General features: G+C 31.1%; 1 protein-coding gene across 1 annotated transcript in view; it reads left to right on the forward strand.

Moving 5' to 3' along the window:
- Window positions 1-24,998, forward strand: part of LOC117174117 (protein PTHB1) — a 989,848-nt gene that overhangs the window by 77,016 nt on the left and 887,834 nt on the right. Inside the window, exon 4 of the mRNA XM_033362889.1 lies at window positions 13,995-14,171. The gene's annotated coding sequence lies outside the window, so the exon portion shown is untranslated. The remainder of the gene's footprint in view (window positions 1-13,994; window positions 14,172-24,998) is intronic.

The following is a 24,998-nucleotide window of genomic DNA, read 5'->3' on the forward strand; positions in this document are numbered from 1 at the left end:
CCATTTTTCTTAACGAACAATTTTTTTTTCAATTGGTTATAAAAACACGTAAACTCAGAAGATGTGGACTGTGACTGCACCATATATCTAGTCGGAAGTGGTTCTGACTGAAAACAAATGATTTGGAGCGATTCGCGCGCCATCTGTTGGTCATTCTAAGGACTTATTGAACTACCCTCGTATATTGGCTTCTGAAAGATCATAATGAGTTCTTAAGGGGATGTGACACACTCAAATACCTATATTACCAACCTCACTTTTTCAGTTTATTCAATTTACATTAAACCTGAGTAATTTTTTTGTAAATAACATAATGGACTGAAATTTTCTTAATGTGTCATAAGACCATAAACTACGTTTATATATGTCATTTGAGTAGGAATTTCGCTAAAAATTATTTTTCAAAAACAATACGTCTTAAATTTTCACTTTTAATAAAATTTAAACACTACAAGAAAACAAACACACGTACTACGCGCGCGATTTTTATTTTTTGCCTAGCGCAACTTTTTAATTAAAATATAAAATTAATATTAATACAGTTTTATTTTAATGCATAGTGTCGACTATCTAAAATGGTAGAACAGAAAAGCGAAAATAATATTTTTGATAATTAATGAAAATTGATGTTTAAAATGTTGAATCTTCACCTTAACCCCTAATTCAAATAGTTGAATTTTCAATCAAGAGAAAAATTGCCTGCCAAATAAGATAAATTTTCAACGAAGGATATACATTTTCAACCAAATAATTAATTTTTTAAACTGAAATCATCCATTTTTAACCAAAAACAATATAGTTCAGTTTTTATTTTTAAAAAATGTTCAATACAAAAATCGATTTTTGTAGCAAATTAGTTCTTACACAAATAGTTAAATTTTCAGTGAAAAAATTAATTTTAAACAAACAAAAAAAATTCCACAAAGTATGCAGTTGAATTTTTGATCGAGAACATGAAATTTCAATTAAAATTATGAATCTTAAAAGAAAAAAAAAGAAACTTTTGACAGAGAAGTTAAACTTTCAATCGAATAGTTTACGTTTCAACCCCAAAGATGAATTGTTAACGAGAAATGTAATAGTCTTTATTTCAACCAAAATGTATTTTTATTTCAATTTAAAAGCAGTTCACCTCGACCCAAAAAGACGATTTTTTAGCAAAAGAATTGAATTTTAAACCAAAAAAAAATTAATTTTAAATTAAAATGACAAACTGGTCGCATCCCAAACCAAAAACAGATTAATTTCCAATTAATTTCAATTTTTAAACCAAAAAGACAAGGAAGAACAATGTTTTTGATCATTGATAAAAACTGATATCTCAACTTCAGAATGAACATATAAAACATTTTTGTAAAATATTTAGTTTAAAGTAAGCGATTTTTTTTAAACTTAAAAATAAGCTAACACTGAAAAATTTTTAATCTCGTTCAAACTATAATGATTTTTGTTCTAAAATACTAATTTTGTATGTACAACGCTAAAGTAACCTAAAATTGTTCAACAGTTATGAAACTTTAAAGCCTAGCCATTTTTGTTTAAGGATTTTGATCTCCAGCAAAAAGGCCAAAATAACCGAAAAAATTTCTTTTTGAACATGCAAATTTCCGCTTAAAACAAATAAATCGACCTAATTTTTGAAAATAAATTTTTAAGTCCTTTTCGAAAATTTATGATTGTATATTATTTTTTTTTAGTACTAATTTCCAGCAAAAAGCATCAATATGAGACGTGCATAACATTTTAGTTGATAGCTTAATTTTCAAAATTTCTAATTGAAAATATAAAACAACTTCGAATAATAAAAAACCATTTCGGGTTTCGTCATTAATTATTATGAGATTTTCAAGATATATCGTTATACCACTTGTTTACATGGGATGATTTGACAATCAAGAATTCAAATTCTTTTATAGTGAATTTTTGGTATATTTAGTAATTATCACGTGTCCATAAATCATTAAAATTTACAGCTGAAAATAATTTTTTAGGTCAGATCATGGGTATCTGTAACATGCGAGGATTGGTGTGATATAGCTCCCAATATTTGGCTTTCTAATGACAGAAAATTTCTTTATTGGCCACCTAAAGGAAAAAGCGTTTCCAAGTGCAGGGCTAGATGGGAAAACCCAAGCTCAAAATGGACCAAGCACAAAGTAAAATCTGTACATGGACCATTTGGTATGTTTAAAAAAGTATTGTTGTACATACAGAAAATGTGCCAATAATTGTGACCCTATTCCCTATAATTTCGAGTCTAAGTTTCTTACTTTTTACCTAGATTTAAATAATTTAATTGCTTTTTGAATAAAAAGTTTGGCGCTGTACTGTTTCTGTCTAGTCCGCATTGAGTCGACACTGGCGCGCTGTAGACTGACTGTCCAGTGGCTAAATTGGAATGTAACGTTCGGATCGGCTAGTTTCTAGACAGATCGTCTAATTTCATACAAAAAATTAATAATTAAACAATATAATTATTTTTGACTTCCTAAATGTTTAATATAGAGGTTTTTCAGATAATTAAAAATATTTTAAAAGTTTGTGTACAAAAAAAATGAAATCATGTGTTTCCGCAAGACTTGTACATATGCCGGGAGTCGAATTTTTGACGGATAATTACACATTCTTTGGTTATAACTTTTCCACGTAGCCTTAATACACTCAGCCATCTAAAACTTTAAAAAATTGTCATTTTTGTCGAATATGAATTTCTATTCATTACTCTGAATGAATCAAATTCGAAACGAACTCCTATGTAGCGCCAAGACTGGGACTAGAAGTAGAAACGTTAGAATCAAACACGTTAAAAAACTAGACAGCGTCAGTGTAGCGCCAGTCTTGTATTGCGTGAATAGACATGCCTGAGAGAAACTTTACTGGAATTAGCATGACTCAAGACTACCACGAAATTTGTCCACACGGGTCTTCTTTACAAAATAAAAACTTACATTTTCATTAATCTAAACAATCTTTTTAGGCAAAACTCGATGAATTTTGCATTTAATTAAAAATTATTTCTGTAATACAGCTCATCTCAGTGGGTTGCAAATTAAATCCAATCACGCATTCAACTTATGTCCCCAGTTGCTATAATTTTCGCTAACTTCTATAACTTGAGAGAGAAGGATCAGCGGCAATACGAATTCCCTGCGCAGAAATGCACATATACCTTGTATTTTAACGGCAATAAACAATGATTAGAATTAAAAATATTTATTTATATTCAATAATATATTGGAGAAAAATATGTACATAATTATATACGTTAGTGGTGACTGTATTATAAGTTGAGATTCGCAAATAGTACAAAAAAAAGTCAAAACGGTTAAAATCTTCTGTTCCCTTTTTTTTATTTGAAAATTCAATAAAAACTTCCGATTGCTTTAACATTTTTGGTAAGCTTTTTATATGCATTTTTTATTATAAATAATAATGAAGAATTATAAATTTAAAGCAAATTTTTTTACTTAGTTCAGAAATTTTGTAATTTGGACAAAACCATTTTTTTGGTTTAAGTTAAATGCACAGTTTTTTGGAAAAAATTGTTTTTTGTGGCGTTTAATGTGTTCAAGTATCGCAAAAAATTCAAAAACGTACTATTTTATATTTTATATTTTATATTTAATGTTACTATTTTATATTTATATTTTCTATCGCTGGTTCAGATTTAAACTTCCAAAAAGTAATTTTTAATCATTCGAGGCCTAATATATATATATATATATGCGTGCGTGTGTGTGTGTGTATATGCTCTGGGGATTGTCGAACGATATACTAAAGAAATTGGAATGGAATTTGGGTTAGACAAATGCGCCAAGGTTTATTTGAAGCGAGGAAAACATAATGGCATCCCTGAAGATCCTGAGCTCGTTGATAGAAGCGCCATACGACATCTTTGCGCTGGAGAGACTTATACATACCTGGGCGTGCCACAGAGCCGCATTCAGGATGTGACGTCTATAAGGGATACTCTCCGAAGCAGATACAAACGTCGCATCCGACAGATTTGTTCTTCCGAACTGTCGGCGAGGAACAAAGTATCTGCAACGAACATGCTTGCCGTCCCGGTACTACTATATTCATTTGGAGTAGTTCCATGGACGGAGAACGAGCCCTGATCTCTTGATATCGGGACAAGAAAGGTTATGCACATGAGCAAAAGCATGCATCTTGAGTCTTCCGTTCCGCGACTGTACATCTCAAGCCGTCAAGGGGGTCGCGGAATATTGAGTCTTGAATGTCTTCACAACAGGATTATTCTGGGTACACCACATAGAGTTGCAAATGGAAGAGATCCTCTTCTTAAAATGGTCAGAAATCACGAAGAAGTGGGCAAAGGAGCATTTCTATACAAAGCAGCGGAGGAGGCTGCTGAAACAGTCGGACTTGACTTCAGCATTAGGGGTGAGCAAAATGCATCAAATCTAATCTATCTCGAGTACTCACTCCTGAAAGCCCGGATTAACAAAGCACAAGAGAAAAACTTTCGTGAACAGCTCCTCGATAAGAGGATGCACGGTATCTTCCACAGAAATATGAAGGATCCGTGAATGTCTTGTGAGCTAACGTTTGCTTTCCTTAAATCACCCGGATTAAAGTCTGGTACAGAGGGTTTCATTTTTGCATGCCAAGACGGTGTCATTTCCACCTTAACATACCGTCGCCACATTTTGAGCCAAGACATTCCTGATAATAGCTGCAGAGCGTGCCATGCACACCACGAGCATTTAGCACACATACTATCTAGTTGTCCAATTCAGGCGGGAACGACCTACATTCAAAGGCACAATGCGGCACTAAGAGTGCTTTATTACCATCTATGTCACTCCTACGGCATTAACCTTAATATCGCTCCTCTAAATGCGCCTAGGGAAATCGAGTCAATTGTCGAGAATGGGAAGTGCCGCATATACTGGAACTTTATATTCTCGACAATTATTTCTGTTGCTCACTGGAGGCCTGACTTGGTTCTTCTTGACTTCGAGAAGCGAACCATGTTCGCTATCGAATTTTCGGCATCAGCTGACAAAAACATCATAACCAAAGAGAATAAAAAGAAAGAGAGGTATTGACACCTTATAAGGGAGTTGCGACGATTGTACCCGGAATACTCTGTTAAACTAATCGTCCTTATCATCGGCGCTCTTGGAGGTGACAAGCTTTCACTTGCTAATGGCCTAAAAAGCATCCCTGCGTGTCAACAATATGCTAAAACACTTGCGGGAAAAATGCAGAAGGCGGTAGTTCTTGGGTCGCTTCGTGTTCTTAGGGTCCACGAGGCACCCGCTCCCAGCAAAATCCTGCATTTGTCCTATATGACAGAAAAGGTATTCAAAACAATAAACAATAACTGATCGCGAGTATTTTGTCTCTAAATTTTTATTGGATCTGCTTTGAATGAATATATGAATAAGGTAAGGTGACTTTGTGGTTTTCCCGAAAAATATTCATTTATTCCTCAATATTTATGTTGTCCCCTACAAAGTAATCCCCCTCAGATAAAATACACTTGTGCCATCGCTTTTTCCAATCATCGAAGCACTTCTGATAATCATTTTGTGGTATAGCCTTGAATTCTTTCAGCGATGCAGTTTTTATCTCCTCAATCGTTGAAAATCGATGTCCTTTCTTGGGTCTCTTCAGTTTTGGAAAAAGAAAAAAGTCACTGGGGGCCAAATCCGGTGAATATGGAGGCTGAGGCATGACTGTGGTGCTGTTTTTGGTCAGAAAATCTTTCACAAGCGACGATGAATGAGCGGGTGCATTATCGTGATGCAAAAGCCATGAATTGTTTTTCCAAAGTTCCGGACGTTTTTTGCGTATCACCTCTCGCAAACGGCACATAACTTGAAGGTAATACTCCTTATTGACCGTACGATCTTGTGGTAAGAATTCCTGAGTATGCTTCCACTGAGACGATTGGGCTTTAGTTTCGTCGTCATAACCATATACCCACGATTCATCCTCAGTTATAACCCTTTTAAGAAAATCAGGATCATTATTGACTTCATTCAACATCTCCTGCGTGATGGTCATGCGATGGATCTTTTGATAAAAATTTAGCAGTTTCCACTGCTTGAACGTTTTCATCTGTTGTTGACGTGCTGGGACGTCCAGTGCGAGGTTCGTCTTCAACATCTTCTCGGCCTTCTTATATGACAATTGTACCAACACAACAAAACAAGAAATTTAAAACTTGAATGTACGTAGCCCGCGAAAATTGAAATGTCACCTTACTTTTTGAACACACCTCGTAGATGTCAAATAAATTAACTGTTAACGGGAATATAAACAAAATCATTTCTAAATATATATTTCAAATCGATACAATTTTTGGCGGTTCTTAGCATAAACGCTAACATTTTTTTACAAAAACTCTGCTTTTTAAAAATTTTTTAGTGATAATTTTTTTTCTTAACTATTTTGATTCCAAAATTTGTTTACAAACATTTTTACAAACAATTTTTTTCTTACAAAATTTGTTTGAACCCTAGAACGATCCACCGGGTAGTACGTTACCCCATTCATAGTTCAAGGTACCCTTCTGATCAAGGACATGTGCAGTTTGGTCCGGGACCCTAACCATAATTCACTTCTCAAAGTCTAGTGAACAACTTTCTCGCGGCAAGTTATTTCAACTTATATTTTTTCGATGACTGTCCCACTGGTCGAAGTTTGCAAAACGTGTGTTTCGTTCGGAATCAATTTGCTATTAAATAAAAGCAAACATATTCGCGTTTTAAATAAAGTGCGTTGTTTATAGTCATCGCTTATATATTGAGAATACACTATGCAAATTTCAAACATTTTTATCAACAACCAGCCGAATAATCGCTACTTTTGTTTTACAAGTTGAATACGAATGTATTTTTTATTTTACGTTTCGACCACTTTTTTTTATCGATAGATTTTCCCGACTGGACAATACTTTTTACGCGGTTTCGAGCGCTTGTCGAGTTCTTGCATCCGACATCTCAATTGTCTCAGTAATTTATCGGACAAATGGCAAAAATCTGAAAAATTACTAGTCAAATTAAATACTTAAATCCAGATTTATTATAAATAATAAAAAATGTTTGCAAATACTCAAAAACGAGGAAATAATATAATATGGGTATTCATTATACAGCGGAGCAATTAGAACACAGGACGGCCCTGCTCTCTAATTGCTCCGCTGTAGAATGAATTGCCATATTGTAAGTATTACTTCCTTATTTTTAAGTATTTGTAAACGTTTTTGATTGTGTGTAATAAATCTGAATTTTAATATTTAATTTTACTAGTATTTTTCAAGATTTTTGCCATTTGTCCAATTCCTCTAATTTTCTCTACTCCTTATGTTCAAATAATTACGTTTATTCAAGAAAAAGCAAAAGTGTTTTATATCCCTTAAAGTGTGACTATTCTTTTTTTGAAATCCGTTTTTTCTTTTTATATCGGTCATATTGGTGAGAAACTACGTTTTTTTTAAATAAAAAAAACATCAATTTTGCGGAATTGTTAGGTCTTTTTTCATGTTTGGCAAATTATTTAACATTTTTCAAAAAATTAACAGAATATTATTACTACCATCGTTTTCTACATCAAAAAAAGAAAAAAATTCTCTACTTTAAGATTTTTATACAAAATTGTTCCACGGTACAAGTTTGGGGTAGCGTACAACCCCGGTGGAGGGTTAGAGGATGAGCCAGCTACGTCGATCGTTGTAAGGTTAAACCTTTTTTTAACATAGTTTTTGAAAAAAAATTTTCCACAATATATTTTTTTCCCGACTATTTTGGCAAATTTGTCTTTGTTTAATATTTTGTTTTTTCGTATTTTAGACCATTTTGCAACTTTTGATAATGACATACAATGTCATTTTTAATGAGCATTTAAAATTTGTATCATATATACTTAAATATTTGATCGCGTACTGCGATAATCCTTTTAATAACCATTTTTTTAAACTTTCGTGTAACTTTTTGCATGTCAGGTCTTTTGGAACAGTTTACAACGATTTATAATTACATCATTTAAGAAAAAAATTGATTTTCAATAGTGCAATTTCTTATTTTGTATAATTTTAAAAATCGTGACAGTTCTTCGAGAATGATTTAAGAAATTTGGCTGATTGACACTTAAGAATTTCTATGGTATGGATTGCTGACCAGTCCCAGATCTGGGAAGGTATAGACTGTCATGATTAGGCGGTCTAGCCGTCGCGTTATCTGGGCCAGACTTGACATTACACGGCCCGAATTTTGTATGAAACTACTTTTATAGACTCTATACGCTTCTGTGAGATAAGCTTTCTTACCTGTGAAAATAATGCTCACACAATCAAACATCGAAAGTAATGCATAATAAATATTTATTTTTCTGATTTCATAAAATCTAATCTATTCTGGCCAAGTTATCAAAACTCAAATGCCTAGCACTCAAAAAACGTATAAGTCTATCCTATATTGTATTAAAAATAACGCAAATAAGAAAAATATCGCAAATTATAATCTTAAGTCAAACATTCTTCTCTCAACACGCGCAGAAAAGGACAGCAAAAACAATGAAACATTGCAGTTCACATCTTCAGGGCTGACCTGATACGTCCAAGAAAGGCAATTTTTCGTTTTGTTCTATTTCCATGGTGAACTGGATATTAGGATGTAATTGATTGGTAAAATAAAAAAACTTATTTAGTTCACCTCGTCCATGTCGCCAGGTGACAAATGTGTCATCAACGTAACGAAACCAGAATTCTGGTGTAAGTTTGGCTTGGTTGAAGATTTTAGTTTCTAGATGTTCCATAAAGATATTGGCTATTACAGGTGAGATTGGGGATCCCATTGCTGCCCCTGAGGTTTGTTCGAAGAATTGGTTATTGAACGAGAAGTAAGTATTATTAAACATTGTTCTATCAAAGGTACAAGCTCGGAAGGGAAGTTTGTGAAAAATTTAATAATATCAATTGTATCCGAGATTGGTACTTTCGTAAAAAGAGATACTATGTCGAAACTCACTATGATGTTTCGGGGTTGAATGTAAATCTGTTGTATCTTTTTAATAAAATCAAATGAGTTTTAGACGTAAGTGATGGAGCTTCCTGTAAAGAGATTTAGTTTTGCAGCGAGAAAACGTGCTAAGTTGTAAGTTGGTGAGTTTATTGCGCTGACGATCGGTCTGAGTTGAATGTTTTCTTTGTGGATTTTTGGGAGCCCTTAAAGTTTTAAAGAGGTGGGATTAGTAGGTATTAAGTTAGATATTGTTTGGCTGTCAAGTTTAGAGTCTTTGAGAAGAGTCTTTGTTTTACTGCCTATTGTTTTTGTGGAGTCCTTTTTAAGTTTTTTGTATGTATCGTCAGTTAGAAGATTCATGATTTTGTTGTTATAGTCTTCTTTATTCATTATTACTGTTGTGTTGCCTTTGTCTACGCATAATATTATAATATCTTTATTTTGACTGAGTTCTTTAATTGCGGTTTTTTGCTGTTTTGTTAAGTTTGAGGATAGAACTTGAGCTTGGCGTAAAATGTTGGCCATCCTGCGTCGTATGTAATTCGCTTTTTCGGGTGGAAGGGTATATATTGTGGATTCTAAATTGCTGATTATTTCTTCTTTTGGGATTTTCGATGGAGCTACAGCAAAATTATGTCCTTTAGATAAAGCTGAAATCATTTCATTGTTGAGAGGGTGGAGAGAGATGTTTTTTACTGTATTTGTTAGTTGAGTTTGCCTTACTGGAAGTAATTTGTCAAATTTTGTTTTTTGTTTTTGGGTGGAAATCTCTTCAATCCGTTGGGATTGTTATACGATATGCGGTCCAATGTGGATCAATTGTCAAATCTGAGGGTATTTAATAGGAAAAGGTGAAGTTTTAATAGTTTTTAGAGGTAGTGTGCAAAAGAAATTTGGTATGCTGTATTCTTTCTTTTACGAGAAGCAAACTTGTATTATGCAGAATCGATTTGACACTCAGATTTGACATTTGGTCCACGTTGGACCGCATATCGTTTGACCAATCCCAACGGATTAAAGAGCTTTCCTCGCATAAACAAAAAACAAAATTTGACAAATTATTTCCAGCAAAGCAAACTCAACTAACGAATAGAGTAAAAAACATCTCTGTCCACCCCCTCAACAATGAAATGATTTCAGCCTTATCTGAAGGAGATAATTTTGCTATAGCTCCATCGAAAATCCCAAAAGAAGAAATAATCACCAATGTAGAATCCACAATATATACCCTTTCACCCGAAAAAGCGAATGACATACGACGCAGGACGGCCAATATTTTACGCTAAGCTCAAGTTCTATCCTTTAACTTAACAAAACGTTGAAAAACCGCAATTAAAGAACTCAGTCAAAATAAAGATATTATAATATTACCCGCAGAAAAGGCAACACAACAGTAATAATGAATAAAGAAGACTATAACAATAACACCATGGTCCTTCTAACTGACGATACATACAAAAAACTTAAAAAGGACCCCACAAAAACAATAGTCAGTAAAACAAAGACTCTTCTCAAAGATTCTAAACTTGACAGCTAAACAATATCTAACTTAATACCTACTAATCCCATATCTACAAAACTTTACGGGCTCCCAAAAATCCACAAAGAAAACATTCCACTCAGACCGATCGTCAGCGCAATAAGCTCACCAACTTACAACCTAGCACGTTTCCTCCCTGAAAAACGAAATCCTTTTACAGGATACTCCATCACTCACGTCCAAAACTCATTTGTTTTTATTAAAAAGATACAACAGATTCACATTCAACCCCAAGATATCATAGTGAGTTTCGACATGGTATCTCTTTTTACGAAAGTACCAATCTCGGATACAATTGACATTATTGTATCTTTCACAAACTTCCCTTCCGTACTTGTACCTTTGATAGAGCAATGTCTCAATAATACTTACTTCTCGTTCCATAACCAATTCTACGAACAAACCTCAGGGGCAGCAATGGGATCCCCAATCTCACCTGAGTCTATAAACTAAAATCTTTAACGAAGCAAAACGTTAAATAAATTCTAATACAGAACGATTATACAAACAAACAAATTGATAAAGCAATAAGAAAACACTCTCAAAAAAGCAAGTCAATACAACCTACGAAAGAAAGAGAGAGAAAAATGACCACCACCCTACCCTACATCCAAGGTGTCACAGAACAAATAGAAAGAATTCTCAACAAACACAACATCCAAACCATATTTAAACCACCTGCGAAAATAGGACAACTACTAAATAACCCTAAAGATAAAGAGGCACCCTTCAGTGATCTAGGAGTGTATAAAATCCCTTGTTCTTGTGGCAAAGTCTATATTGGAGAGACCGGGAGAGCGGTGAGCTAACGTATGAAGGAAGATGAAAGTAAAGTCAGGCTAAAACATTTCACGCAATCAGCACTAGCTGAACATCATATCGAAACAGGACATAACATTTTATTTGATGAAACAACAGTCATTGCAAAAACACACAACAAATTTCTAAGAAAACATAGAGAAGCAATCGAAATCTTAAAACACCCTAATAACATCAATAGGGACAATGGATATAATACCAATCCGATTTGGCTTTCCGTTCTCCAGGATTTTTTAAAAGAGACTTGATTGGCCAATAAAGTTAGACCAGTCCCCACGGTGGGGCGCTCGGACCAATCACAAGCATAGTAGAAAGTATACCTAAGAAAATCATGACCTGATACCTCAGTTTCAGGTCAGCCCTGAAGATGTGAACTGCAATATTCACGAAACGTCGGCAAACAATTCATAGTGTTATACACGAGGGAAACCCGAAATATCTCTTTTTATCAAAGTTAATCATCGTGAAAGCATAAAATCTATTATCAATTATAACACTTCTTTATTAACTTGACCTTACAACAATATAAATGATTTATTGTTGTAGTTGAAAATCTAGTTAATGACAAGCATGATGATGATAAGCTTTATTCGGCTAAGGATTCAAAAAGCTACGTTAATGCTAAAAAACCGATATTCCTAAACGCAGCAGTGGGGAAAAGTCTAGGGATGACAAGTGTCATCACCAGCATCCTAGGCGTTCTTCAATCTCACACTGTTCTATCCACGACAACGAGGAAAAATATGAAAAGCCTCAAATAGGTGGTGGGGAAAAATCTAGGAAGCAAAAATATGATAATGAGAAACATTATTCAGCTAATAATTCAAAAAGCCACATCAATATTAAAAAAGCGACATTCCTAAGCGTAGGAGTCGAGAAAAGTCTAGGGATGCCAAGTTTAATGACTAACATCCTAGGCATTATTCAGTCTCATAGAGTTCTATCCACAACAACGAGAAAAAACATGAGAAGTCTGAACTAGGCGGCGGGGAAAAATCTAGCAAGCAAAAATATGATAATGAGAAACATTATTCAACTTAAGATTCAAAAAGCCACATCAATGCAAAATAAAGCGTCATTCCTAAACGTAGCAGTGGAGAAAAGTCTAGGGATGACAAGTTTCATGACCAGCATCCTAGGTATTATTCAGTCTCACAAAGTTCTATCTACGACAATGAGAAAAATTACGAGAAGCCTCAACTAGGCAGCGGGGAAAAATCTAAGAAGCAAAAATATGGGCATAATAAACATTATTTAACTAAGGATTCGAAAAACCACGTAAATGAGGAGCAAAGCGACATTCCTAAGCGCCGCAGTGGAGAAAAGCCAAGGGATGACAAGTATTACGACAAGGATCCTAGACGTTATTCAGTCTCACGGAGTTCTAACGAGGACAATAAGGAAAAATATGAAAAGCATCAACTCGACGGCGGGGAACAATATACGAAGCAAAAATATGATGATGAAGACGATCGGTGTTATTCAGTCGTGGATTCTCAGGAAAAAAATGATACCCAAGATAAGGTTGAAGGTAAAAAAATGGAAATATATTAAATTAGTTAAATTGTATATAATTGCAGGAATTATAGTAGTCCCCTTTTTTTATCTAGTTCCCTTTGCCTCTCAGCAAAATATGAAGAATATACCAAAAAAGTAAAATCCAGCATTTTCGCCCCATTTGAACCTTTTTCCCCTGCTTTACATGATCTAAATTCATTTTAAAAAATCTATAACAAGAATTCAAAACATTATAAAAAAAACGAGGGTGTGAAAGAGAATTCGTCTGATGATACCATCTTTAAATACTTCTTAAACTATTAGTTTTCTACATTTAAACAACATTGTCGATAGCAAAGAAATTACTTATAGGCTTCACAGGCCAAAACATCATAAAAATATTAATAAGGATATTTTTCAAAAAATAAGGGGAATGAATTCTTTGAAATAAAATAAATGATTCCGCTATACTAAATTCAATTTTAAATGCCTGCGATTGAATTCTCAACCACAAACAGGAATTTCAAAAGAAGAATATTAATTTTCTATCATAGCCTGGACGACCGAGTAAACGGAAAGGATACATTACACCAAAAAAACTTCTGCTCAGCCGTAGGTGCCATGGAATACTACTGCGCATCTGGATATGGTACCATACAAAAACATATACAGGATCCTATATAGGATCCTATACAGGAACCTATATATGGTTCTTTATAGGATCCTATGTCATTTCCTATATAGGATTCTATACAGAAATGAATGTAGGGTCCTTCAAAGGATCCTATGTCATTTCCTATAGGTAACAAATATTGGTTCCTATGTAGAATCCTATATAGGAACCTATACAGGAATTTTCAGTAGGGCGTATCCTTTCCGTTCATTCGGCCTGCCAGGGAAAGAGGTGAATTTTCTAACAAAGAGGTTTATTTTTAACAATTTTTTTCAACTTTTAACCAAATAGTTGAACTTTCAACGAAAAATACAATATTTGATATTTTAACAAAAAAATATTGTTATTTGAAAAAACGAACAGTTCACTACATAAGAAATACGACTATGAATATAATACTGAATGGCAGTGATCCCTGTTATTGATCAAAAATCCTCAATCAATCTTTTTAATAAATTATTTTATTTTGCAGGATGGAAGAATATAACATCAAAAGATGTTAATAATAGAAATCTTAATCATCTAAAAAGAAAGGTGCATGGACGAAGTAAACAAGGTGTGAAGAAATGCCGACTAGAAATTAATGAAGAACCGTTGATTGATGATATGTCTGTACATACGGAAAGTTCGTCATCATATGAAAATAACGGTATATTCATTTGTTATATTTACGTATATCTATCGGATTCACGAAAAATAATTTCTTGAAAATCATTAAAACAGTTCATACTTCGACTAGAAATAGAAACATTTTTCATTATTTCTTTTTAACATATATCTGATGTTGAATTTTGAATATCAGTAACACAATGTTCAAAATATCTGTAACTTAAATACTAAGGATATAGAATTTTTCGTTCTCTTTTCCACTTTTTGAACTATATAAATTTCTGGGAAACTATTTCGATATGATAAAATATAAAAATATTCTAATAAGTGTATTCTTTTTTGATATTATGCGGACAAATTATTAGCTCACGTGCTACAAAGTTGTGAAAAATCTAAAATGAAACTTTAAATTTTCACGTTAAACTGACGTTATTGAAAACTCGGGGTTTTAACGCGCTGGGAAATCTGGAAAAAATCTGGTTAAATGCTAAGAGGTACAATTCTTCGAAGTGAATTCGAAAACGGCCTGTAAAAAAACTGGAAATTTCTATTTTATGTTTAAAATTTTGTATAGACACAAAGAGACAATATATTTTATAATACAAAAAGTAATAATGAAGATATTCCGATTGGATATGTATCACATGTTTTTAACTTAATTCAGTTTATGCAAGAAACTCTACAAAAATGAAATTTAGAATTATTTTATCCACGTGTAAAAATGTGTACAATAATTCTTTAAGAAAATAATATTTCTTATTCTTCTATCTCATCTGATTCAGCATGCTAACAACCAGGAGTTTAATTTTTTTTAAATAATTTCGCAAAGACTTCTACGCTTATTGAAATCTTGCATTAGAACAATTTGAAAACCATTCTGGCCATAAGGGAAAAATATTCAATCCTTTTTCGTCTATTTTGACATTGTTCAACAGTGGCCGTCTAAGATTACTATAACGAACGGATGCAAAACTTCGTTATAATTTTCTATGATATTTTTGTTTCTGGATTTTTTAGGTGGAAAAAAACCATACGTCATTCAATATATTATTTCGCTCCTTATAATAATTTATTTTGAATGAATTTATATATATATAAAACTTATTTTCTTTTCCGAGGAAATATTTATTTATTTATTATTATTATTATTTATTATTTATTTATTATTTATTTATTTTCCGAGGAAATAAGAGCTGGTCTCAGAGAATTATTAAAATGGCTTCTAAGATCTACGTTTACAAAAATCAGTTTCAATATTTTGAAGGCAGCATTTTCCCTAATATTATTTTTTATTTTCTCAGATTAGATTTTTTTTCTCCTGGCGGGCATATGAATTGTAAGTAGGTTTTCTAATTTTGTATTAATGCTGGTTTACCAATATATCTTTGAAACTAACTCGTCTCAATTACGTCTCTAAGACATTCTGTCATATTTAAATCACTTGTTTTCTTAGTAAATTATTTACGACGCCAACCATTGAGTAAACACAAAATAGTAGTAAAGTTTATTAAAAATCGAATGCATCTTATATACCTTCTGTAATATATGTATATCTTAATTTTAAATTAAATAATAAAGCTGCTGTTCTAAAAAATTTCCAGAGACCCAAATCATTTTAATTCAGTTAAAAGAGTTCCAAAATCTAAAAGATTAATTAGTATTAGTCATTTTAATTTAAAGACAATTTCTACTGACGGCACAACATTTTATATTATCCTACCGAAATTTCTAGGTCCCGCTATTGACATCAAGAATTCAGCTATTTGTGATGAAATATCGGTATGAATACATAGGTTCATTATTGATAGGTGCTGTCTTTGAAGAATGACTAAATTTGCTTCTAAAATTGCCATTTTTGCGAAACGAATGAAACTAGAATGAATAACAATACAAATTATGAATACAAAACGTAACCTGAATATTTTAAAAGTAGCATATTTTCTAACAATAATTAGTATAAAGATTTATATAACTGTGGAAAAATATATTTATTTTATTTTCTTGGTTTTAATATATTAAAATTATTTCATATTTCGAAAAAGAAACCGGTAAAAAATTTTTGGAACTCTTCTGGAAGTCTAAAAGACGTCCCCAGGACTTCCGTGTACGTTTATGTATATCAAAGGCTTAGTGCTTTATTTAAAACAGCTGACTTTGATTCGACTCGAAATAGTGATGAAGTTTATTAATAACGCCATGTAATGACTAGAATATACAAAAATCGATATAACTTTATATTGTTTAAACTGCATCTTATACTCATATTCTCATGTTGATATACATAATTAAAAATCAAATGGTTTGAAAATCAAAAAGATGAATTACCATTTTGAATTTTAATTTGAAGACCATTTCTACTGGCAGCTCAATATTTTGCCTAATCATACAGAAATTTCAATGTCTAGGTCCCGCTATTGATATCATGAATTTAGCTATTTATATTGAAATTTCGGTATGGATAGAATATCCATTATTGATAGGTGCTGGCTTTAAAGAATGGCTAAATTGCCTTTCAAGATTGCCGTTTTCACGAAACGAATGAAACTAGAGTCAATCACAATACAAATTATAAATACAAAACGTAACCTGAATATTTTAAAAGTAGCATCTTTTCTAACAGTACTTTGTATTAGAATTTCTATAACAGTACAAAAAATATTTTATTTTCTCAGTTTTAATATATTCACATTATGACAGGAAACTAAAAAAAGTTTTGTTCGAATATCATTCAACAATTGTTTCAAAATTTATTTGTAAGCTAATGTATTTCATGTTTCAAAAACAAAAAACGATAAAAAAATTTCGGACATCTTCTGGACGTCTAAAAGACGTCCTTAGGACGTCCGTGTAAGTTTATGTATATCAACGGCTTAGAGCCTTATATAAAACAGCTTACCTTGATTCAACGCGAAATAGTGATGAAGTTTATTAATAACGCCATGTAATGACTAGAATATACTAAAAATCGATATACTTTTTTATGGATTAAACTGCATCTTATACTCGTGCAGAAATCGCCCGATTTCAAACGTAATACTGATCTCGCCCCGATCGGATTTCCCGATCTGGCCCTGATCGGTAGAACTCTGTGGCCCATACCTGGGCCCGACCGGGCCAGACCGATTTCCTACTGAAACGCCATCTCCATGCGCTCGCTGAACTAGTGCTGCTTGATTTTTTCTGGTATTGCAGTGAAATTTGTATACATACTACTCGTTTATAATATTCTAGCAATGATCAAAAATGCATAAGGCGAGTAAGCCACGTGTTAGGAGGCACCAAACACCAGTCAGTAGACCTCGAAACCTGTGCGAGGAAGATGAGAGTAAGTAATTACTCTCTGCGCGCTCATTGAAACCTAACCTCAAATAAATTAATAATTAATTTAATTGTTTTAAGTAAAATTAGTATATTTACCATCAGATGAGTCAAATATTATTATGTGATGAAATTGATTAGGTTCTTTTGTTTTCAATTATTATTAAAGAACTCATGGTTTTCGATTTAATGTAGAGTTAGAATTATCAAATCTATTGACAAGAAATGAATTGCAGTATGCACAAAATTGTAATATTTTTAAATTATAAGAGTAAAATATGTGATACAATCAATTATGTTATTGAAACTTTGATTCTGTATTAATAATAAATTTATTACAGAAATACTTTAAGGACAAATTTTCATTACATTTCAGCAAGAGCTAGTTACTCAACTGCGCATGCGTCGCATTCGGCATCTACTTTGTTTCGCGCGAAGTTTAAAATGATAAACAAAGCTTTTTCGTTTTTTATAAACAATGATATTTTAACTTATATAAACGTCCATTAGGTTGAAATTAATTAATAATAATAAAAATTAATTAAATGCATATTCTGTAAATAATATTTAAAACAACCAGAAATATATAATTCAAACATTTTCATTTTTGTTTAAAAGTTGTTTGGTCTATATTTCTTCTTAACCGATTTAAAAAAATAAAAAGATTTAATAAATGATAGCGCAATATTTTTGCCAAAAAATTATCTACAACCACCTTCTCGAATTTTTCAAGAAGTAATGCAATTGACAGAAAATTGAATTGATTTACAGTAAAATGTTAATAAATCGTAAATCATAGGTTATTTCCCGATGATTTTCTTTGGAAGCATTCGAAAATGTCAAGTTGTAGGGAATCTTTTTGCGAAAAAACTTTTTCTAATTTGTTAAAAAGTTTTATAGACAACATTTTTTTCAAGGAATTAAAATTGTTGCTTAAAATATTTTTGGTTATCATCCATTTTTTTTTATAAAAAACAAACCTTTTCCTCGAAACTGATACCATCCACAATAATTTTACGTTTTTCAAAAGTATAATTAAATTCTGTATCCTGAAACCTTTTCTTTTTGTGCCTGTAGTACGTTAATTTTAACTTCAAATAACTTGATTGGAAATTCAAAATATTAAGGTGGCCTTCGAAAGGAAAGAACTATTCGATAGTTTCGAGTTTACTTATATTAAATCTCTATTTGTGAAATTCATGAATGGATTATAATGAGACTCATCGTGTACCGATCGGGCATTGACTGGGTTTCCCAATCAGGTGTCCCGACCTGGCCCCGATCTGGGCGTATGTTTCATGCTTGACCTGGCCCCGACCAGGATTCCCGATCGGGGCCCGATCTGAACTGGTCTGGCCACGATGGGGGCCAGACCGAGATTTCTGCACGGGTACTCTTGTTCTCATGTTGGTATGTATATCTAAACATCAAATTGTTTGAAAATCAAAAAGATGACTTAGTATTAGTATCTTTATTTTCAACTTATTCCATGGAGGAAGGATTGATAAACATTGATCAAATATTGAGCGACGTCAGGGACACGATCATAATCATTCATGATAAAATCAATCATTCTATTCAGATGAATGGTGGAGGCGATGTGGCAGGGCGTGATGCAGCTGTATCTGCAAATTTGCTGACGCTGCCGGTTAAGCCGTTAGTAACTGTTGAAGAAGTTAATAGTTTCGATCATCTAATTGAAACAAATCACTTAGCTCTCGAGTGTTTTTTTAGTAACTATATTCATGATTCTATCCGAAAAAGTGTAGAAAACCTGATGGAGTTTTCATTACTTGAAGCTGTTTTATTTATTTAATTCGAACATTTTAAAATATAATCTGCTGCTTAAGAAATGATGTACATATACGTTTATTTACAATTTCTCGTTTGGTGCATTTCTGGCAATACTCACTTTTAAACAAAGCATTACATTTTAAAGTAAAAAAAAAGATTATTCATTTTTAATCAGTTTCAGCTTATATTCCTGTCTTACAAAGAAAATCGTTGATTTGAAAAAAAAAACTGAAAAAAAAGAAATCAAAGAACGTTCAAAACATTTTAACAGCTTTAGGTAATTTTGGCAAATTACACTGAAAGTCGCTTATATTAAACAAAAAACATTAGGTTTAATGAAAGATCCACAATCTTATCTTAAACCATGCTTGGTTTGGTTCTGTTAGTGTTTTTCTATACGGAAATCTGTACTTTTGAATGAAAATTCCGCGTTTTGATTAATTTTATACTGTACCAAAATATTATGTAATAATTCTAAAAATTAATCTTTTTTAGTTGCGGGTTCAACTATTTGGTCAGAAATTAATTTTTTCATTGAATTTTCATCACTTTAGTTGAAAATCCGTCTTTTTGGTTGAAAATTCTACTGCTTTTAAAAAATCATATTTATGTGTCGAAAATTCACATTATCAAATGAATTAATAAACATACAATTTTGTTGGAGAATCGTATTTATTAAATGAAAATTCAAAAATTTGGTTAAAAATTTATCTTTTTTATTTAAAAATTGAAATATTTCGTAAAAACTTCATGTATTTTGTGGACAGTTCGTTTATTTTGATATAAAATTAATATTATTGTCAAAAAATTCCTCTTCATGAATGAAAACTTTTAAAGTCACATGCTACTAAATAATATGATAGATGTTAATAATATACTTATCATCTTAAAAATATCTATAATTAAAATTTAAAATTAAAGTTACTTTCGTTTTAAATATTCAAATTAGAAAATATTTTGTTTTAATTTTCAAGTATTCAGAGGTTTCGATTTTCAAAATGTTATAGTTTTAAGTACAAATAATTATAAAAATATCAGGATGAGGTCATTTTGAAAGATTTACAAATTTGCGAAATTTTATATTATAAAACTTATTAGGCACTTTTTATCGTAATAATTTTAAATTTAAATATTGTGAATGGTTTGGTTTCAATTTTTTCTAGCCTAAAACTTATTAATTTTGGATTTAAATATTTTAATTTGTATGGTTTCAATTTTAAACGTACAAAACTTTCTATGTTCTTGAATTCTTTGAAATTGCAGAGTAACAAATTGAAAATCTTGTTAGTTATACACTTTTTAGCTTAGAGGATTTGTTAGTAAACAATTTTGAATAAAATGAATCCGGAATAAATTCAAAACAATGACAAATTACGGCAATAATTTCTCAAATTGTTGAAGTCTTAAAAATGAGCAGGTTTTAGAACCAGGCATTGAATATAAAGATTTTTTTATTGAAAAAATCTGCAGAAAGTTTAACATTTCAAACACAGATTGAAGGAAAAAATTAGTTGAACAATAGAATAATTTCTTTAATTTGTAATTGTTACAATTGTGAAGTTCTGAATTTTTACGATAAACGAAAAATTTTCAATTTTTCCCTGATCATAGGTTTAAATTTTGCGACTAAAATTGAAATGGTTTAATTTCTAAAATTATAATTGATGATTAAAAGAATGATTTAATTCTAAACGATTTAAATTTTTTAAAAATAATGATGTATTTTAAATTTTGCGATTAAAATTTGTATTTTTTATTATTAATTAAATGTTTAATATCACAAGTCTTCGCAATTAAATTTTTTGAAAGTCTTAAATAAAGTTCGGATTCGTTTAAGTTTCAAGGTTCAGTAGTATACATTTTTTATTAAAATTTATTTTATTTCAATTGAGTACTTATTCCGCACGTGTTTTTAAAATGATTCAATTTAAAAGGTTTATAATTAAAAATTGTTACATTTGGAACTGTAAAAATAAAATTGAATTATTTTTTGATATTAGAAAAATTCGTCCAATCAAGTCTTATAGTAAATCTTACTTTTTTAACTTAATAAAAATTTAGATTTCTAGAATTTCAGAAGCTATGACTTTGAAATATTCTATTTAGTTTTCAGTTTCAAATTCCAATTGTTTCCGCTTTTTAACTTTCTTAAAAGTAAAAAGTTTTTAATTTTTTATTATTCGATTTTAAATGTCTTTAATTACAAGTATACGATTTTCATTCCTTCGAATTTTAAATGATCTATTTTTCAATACTCTAATTTGAAAATATTCCATTTTTAAAACTTTCAAAATTGTCCTATTTTCGAAATCTGAAATCATTCAATTTCAAGATTCTTGAATTCAAAATAAAATCGTTTAATTTTGAACGCTTTAGATTAGCAATAGTACAATTTCACCTTCTTTCTAATAAAATTGTCCAAATTAAAAAATTTTAGATTTTTAAGCTTTGAATTTTGAAATCTTCTATTTTAAAATATTTTAATTTTTATTCTATCCGAAATATTTTTATTTAAAAAATTTTTCACTTAATCTAAAATATTTTTATTTGAAACGTTTTCAATTCAAAATCATTTCATACATTTTTTTTCAAATTTCAAACTATGACAATTTGAAATTATAAGAAACAAATCATGGATGCTTGCTAAACAATGCAGAATTAAAAATTAATTTTTTTTAAATTCTCAGAACTTTATAATTTAAGATTTGTAAATAATAATTTTGTGCTAATTTGTAAATATTTAAACATGTAAAAGTAACTAAAGTAAAACATATTCCTGCCAATTAGACGCCTTCATTTAATATGAGTCTATCTGCTGACAGCGTCTTGTATGAGACTATTCACAATGCTTATATCGAGCGCATAGTTTCATACACAGCGTTGCAGACAGATACTTATGTTGAATGGAAGCATCAAATTGTACGAAGTATATAATAGAAATAATTGTATTGCAGAGGTAATGCTTCAAAAGTATTTAGATGCTACGGAAGAGCAAATACCTTTTACAATTCAGGAATGGCTACGAAGTTGTGGTGATCGCATAAGAACTGCTCGAAACAAAACATTGAATGTTAACGCAAGAAATAGTACTAAAGATTGAAGAAATTTACGAGCCACGGCGGACTATTAATGTGCTATTTATCTTTTTAAATTTATAAAAAAGTATTTTAAAACAGAATTTTGTTCTGTGTAATAAAGCTTTATTACAGAAAAATCGAAGCATGAAATAAAGAAATCAAATGATAGAAAAGCCTAAGTTTTTTCTTTCTTATTTTAAATACTGATAGTTTACATTGGAAAATTTCTCCAAAATTTGAGTATCTTACCTGAACAATTATGAAATTTAAAAGAATTTGAATTTAACTTATTTTAAAATAAAATATTTTTAGGGAGTCCAGATTGAAATTTCGGCGGGCACGATTCGTTTGAAATGACATTAATTCAAAGGTGCGAACACTGCAAATGTACTTCTTTATTTTGTAACTTGGAAGATTTGGAATTCAATATACACAAATTTGCATATCATGTAGGTTCAAAGAAAAATCAGTTTCGTGAAGCGGGTGGTAAGCGCCCTAACTTAAGGGTTTTCTATTTAAAATTGAGGTTTTTTAATTTATTTGGAAAATTTCTTCTCCTATATGCTCGTCTTGAGCCGATTTTTAGAAGTTTTTAGCAAAAAAACTGAATTTTCTTGCTTTTTCACAAGAACGCCAGGATGAGTAGTTTTCACAGGGTTCTCAGTATTTTTACTCGCATAAGACACTATAATCACATTTGCACGAGAGAAAGAAAGTCGCTAGACCTAATATTTTTCGCGCGAGGCGTGATAAAAGCAAAATTGTATTTAAAAACAACAATTTTTTGTAGTAAAAACTAAGCTTTACGCTTTATACAACTGCAGTCGTGTACCACTAGGAGATTCTGAATTCAAATTTCATAAAGTTTATCAAATTAAAATATATTTACCAAACCAAAATAATTATAGTTTTTTTTTAGTACTTTTCAACTTGGAAAATAATCGGGATTTTAAAATAATCACCAGAGTTATCACCCTGCTGTTTCCACTTCTTTGAAATCATTTAACATTTTATTTTAAACGGACTTGGCTATATACTAACATTAAAAGGTTATTTAAACAAATTTTTGTTTACTATTCAGAATTTTGTGCGTACATTATGACTACACTGCGATCATAGAAGTTTAGGATCAAGTCTTGCCTTCTTTAGAACTAAATTTTGCAATATCTTTAACACGTCAAAATAAAATCCCACAAGACTTCTCAAAGACAGCAACAGGCCTGACATTAGACGTACAAATGCCATCTTGAAGATGTACTTTGGACTATTATGAGACATCCAAATGGATGTCCAGGTGCTTACTGGACATCCTAAAGACATCTTTAAGATGCCGCGGTGCGCCCTGGGATGAGTTGATGGCGTTGTGGTAGATCCTAAGTTGTTTACGTGTAACAAGGTTACGACTTTCAACTGACAATGCTTTAAATTGACCACATTAAACAGTGGATGATTTTCCTTAAATAGGAGACATTTGGAATTGAAAAATGCATTATGACTCCGAAGTCCTGATTGTTTAGCATTTTTATTTTTGTCTTGTGAGCTTGGTTTAGCATTAGCGGCATAAAAAACCATTTAATCTTTATATAGTTTAATATTCCGAAAAAAATTAATCAGTCAGTACCCAGGAAACAAAAATTCATTCACTTCTTTGAATGGGTTTCGAAGGCTTTTGGATTGCGTAGCTGTCACTGGAGTTTCAAATTTCCACCGATTTGTTTTTTAAATACTTTTAGTCGTTATAATTTTGTTGTCAAATTTATATGCCGTAAAAGAATAATAACTGAAATAGAAAAAGGAATCCAGTAGACCTGCGCATAATTTCTTTAATCTTTCGCTAATTTACAAATTTAAAAAATCATGTAAAATATGGCAGCTTAACACAAAAAAGTCTGTCTCATTCAGAAAGAAGGAAGCCAATTCAATATAACCTTGCTTGCAATGGTCATTGCAGTACATGGCAGATTCGAAGCTGCTTGAGAAAATGACCGATTTACATAGTCGCAAACCAATTCTGCTTTAACTTTCTGAATCCGCAAATGACAGATACCCAATTCACATAGTCGTCTTTTCAATGGATTCTTTTTTCCTGGGTAATCAATTAATTAGTTCACAACATAAAAATCAATATAAAATTATTTTCATTAAAACGTAACCTGAATATTTTAAAAGTAGCATCTTTTCTAACAATAATTAGTATACAGATTTATATAACTGTGGAAAAATATATATTTATTTTATTTTCTTGGTTAAAAAATTTTTTTTTTACTTTACGAAAAGTGTTTTGACCGTTAATTGCTGCACCAAGAAACAAAATGGGTTCCTCACGTTAAAACATCATAAACATTTTAGAAACTATATAATTGTAATAGAGATAGGTTAAATATAAATAAGCTTTTATTATAAGACTTATATCCAATGTGAAATTAATATATGTAGCTTAATACAGGAACGTTATATTGAACCTTTATGTAATGTAATATTTTTAACAAATTAATCAGCTAATATTTTAATAATCTGTTCACGCCATAAAAAGCACTGAAAAATTATTTTTATTGAATAATTCAAATATTATTTTATTTGAATTTTGCTGAAAATTCAAATTATTATTAATAACCTTTTAAACTATTCTAGAAAAAAAAAAAATATATGTGTATGTTTCGATCATTTCGAAATTAGAG

This window comes from Belonocnema kinseyi, chromosome 6 (genome assembly GCF_010883055.1).
Source record: "Belonocnema kinseyi isolate 2016_QV_RU_SX_M_011 chromosome 6, B_treatae_v1, whole genome shotgun sequence".
Taxonomy (NCBI): Eukaryota; Metazoa; Arthropoda; class Insecta; order Hymenoptera; family Cynipidae; genus Belonocnema; species Belonocnema kinseyi.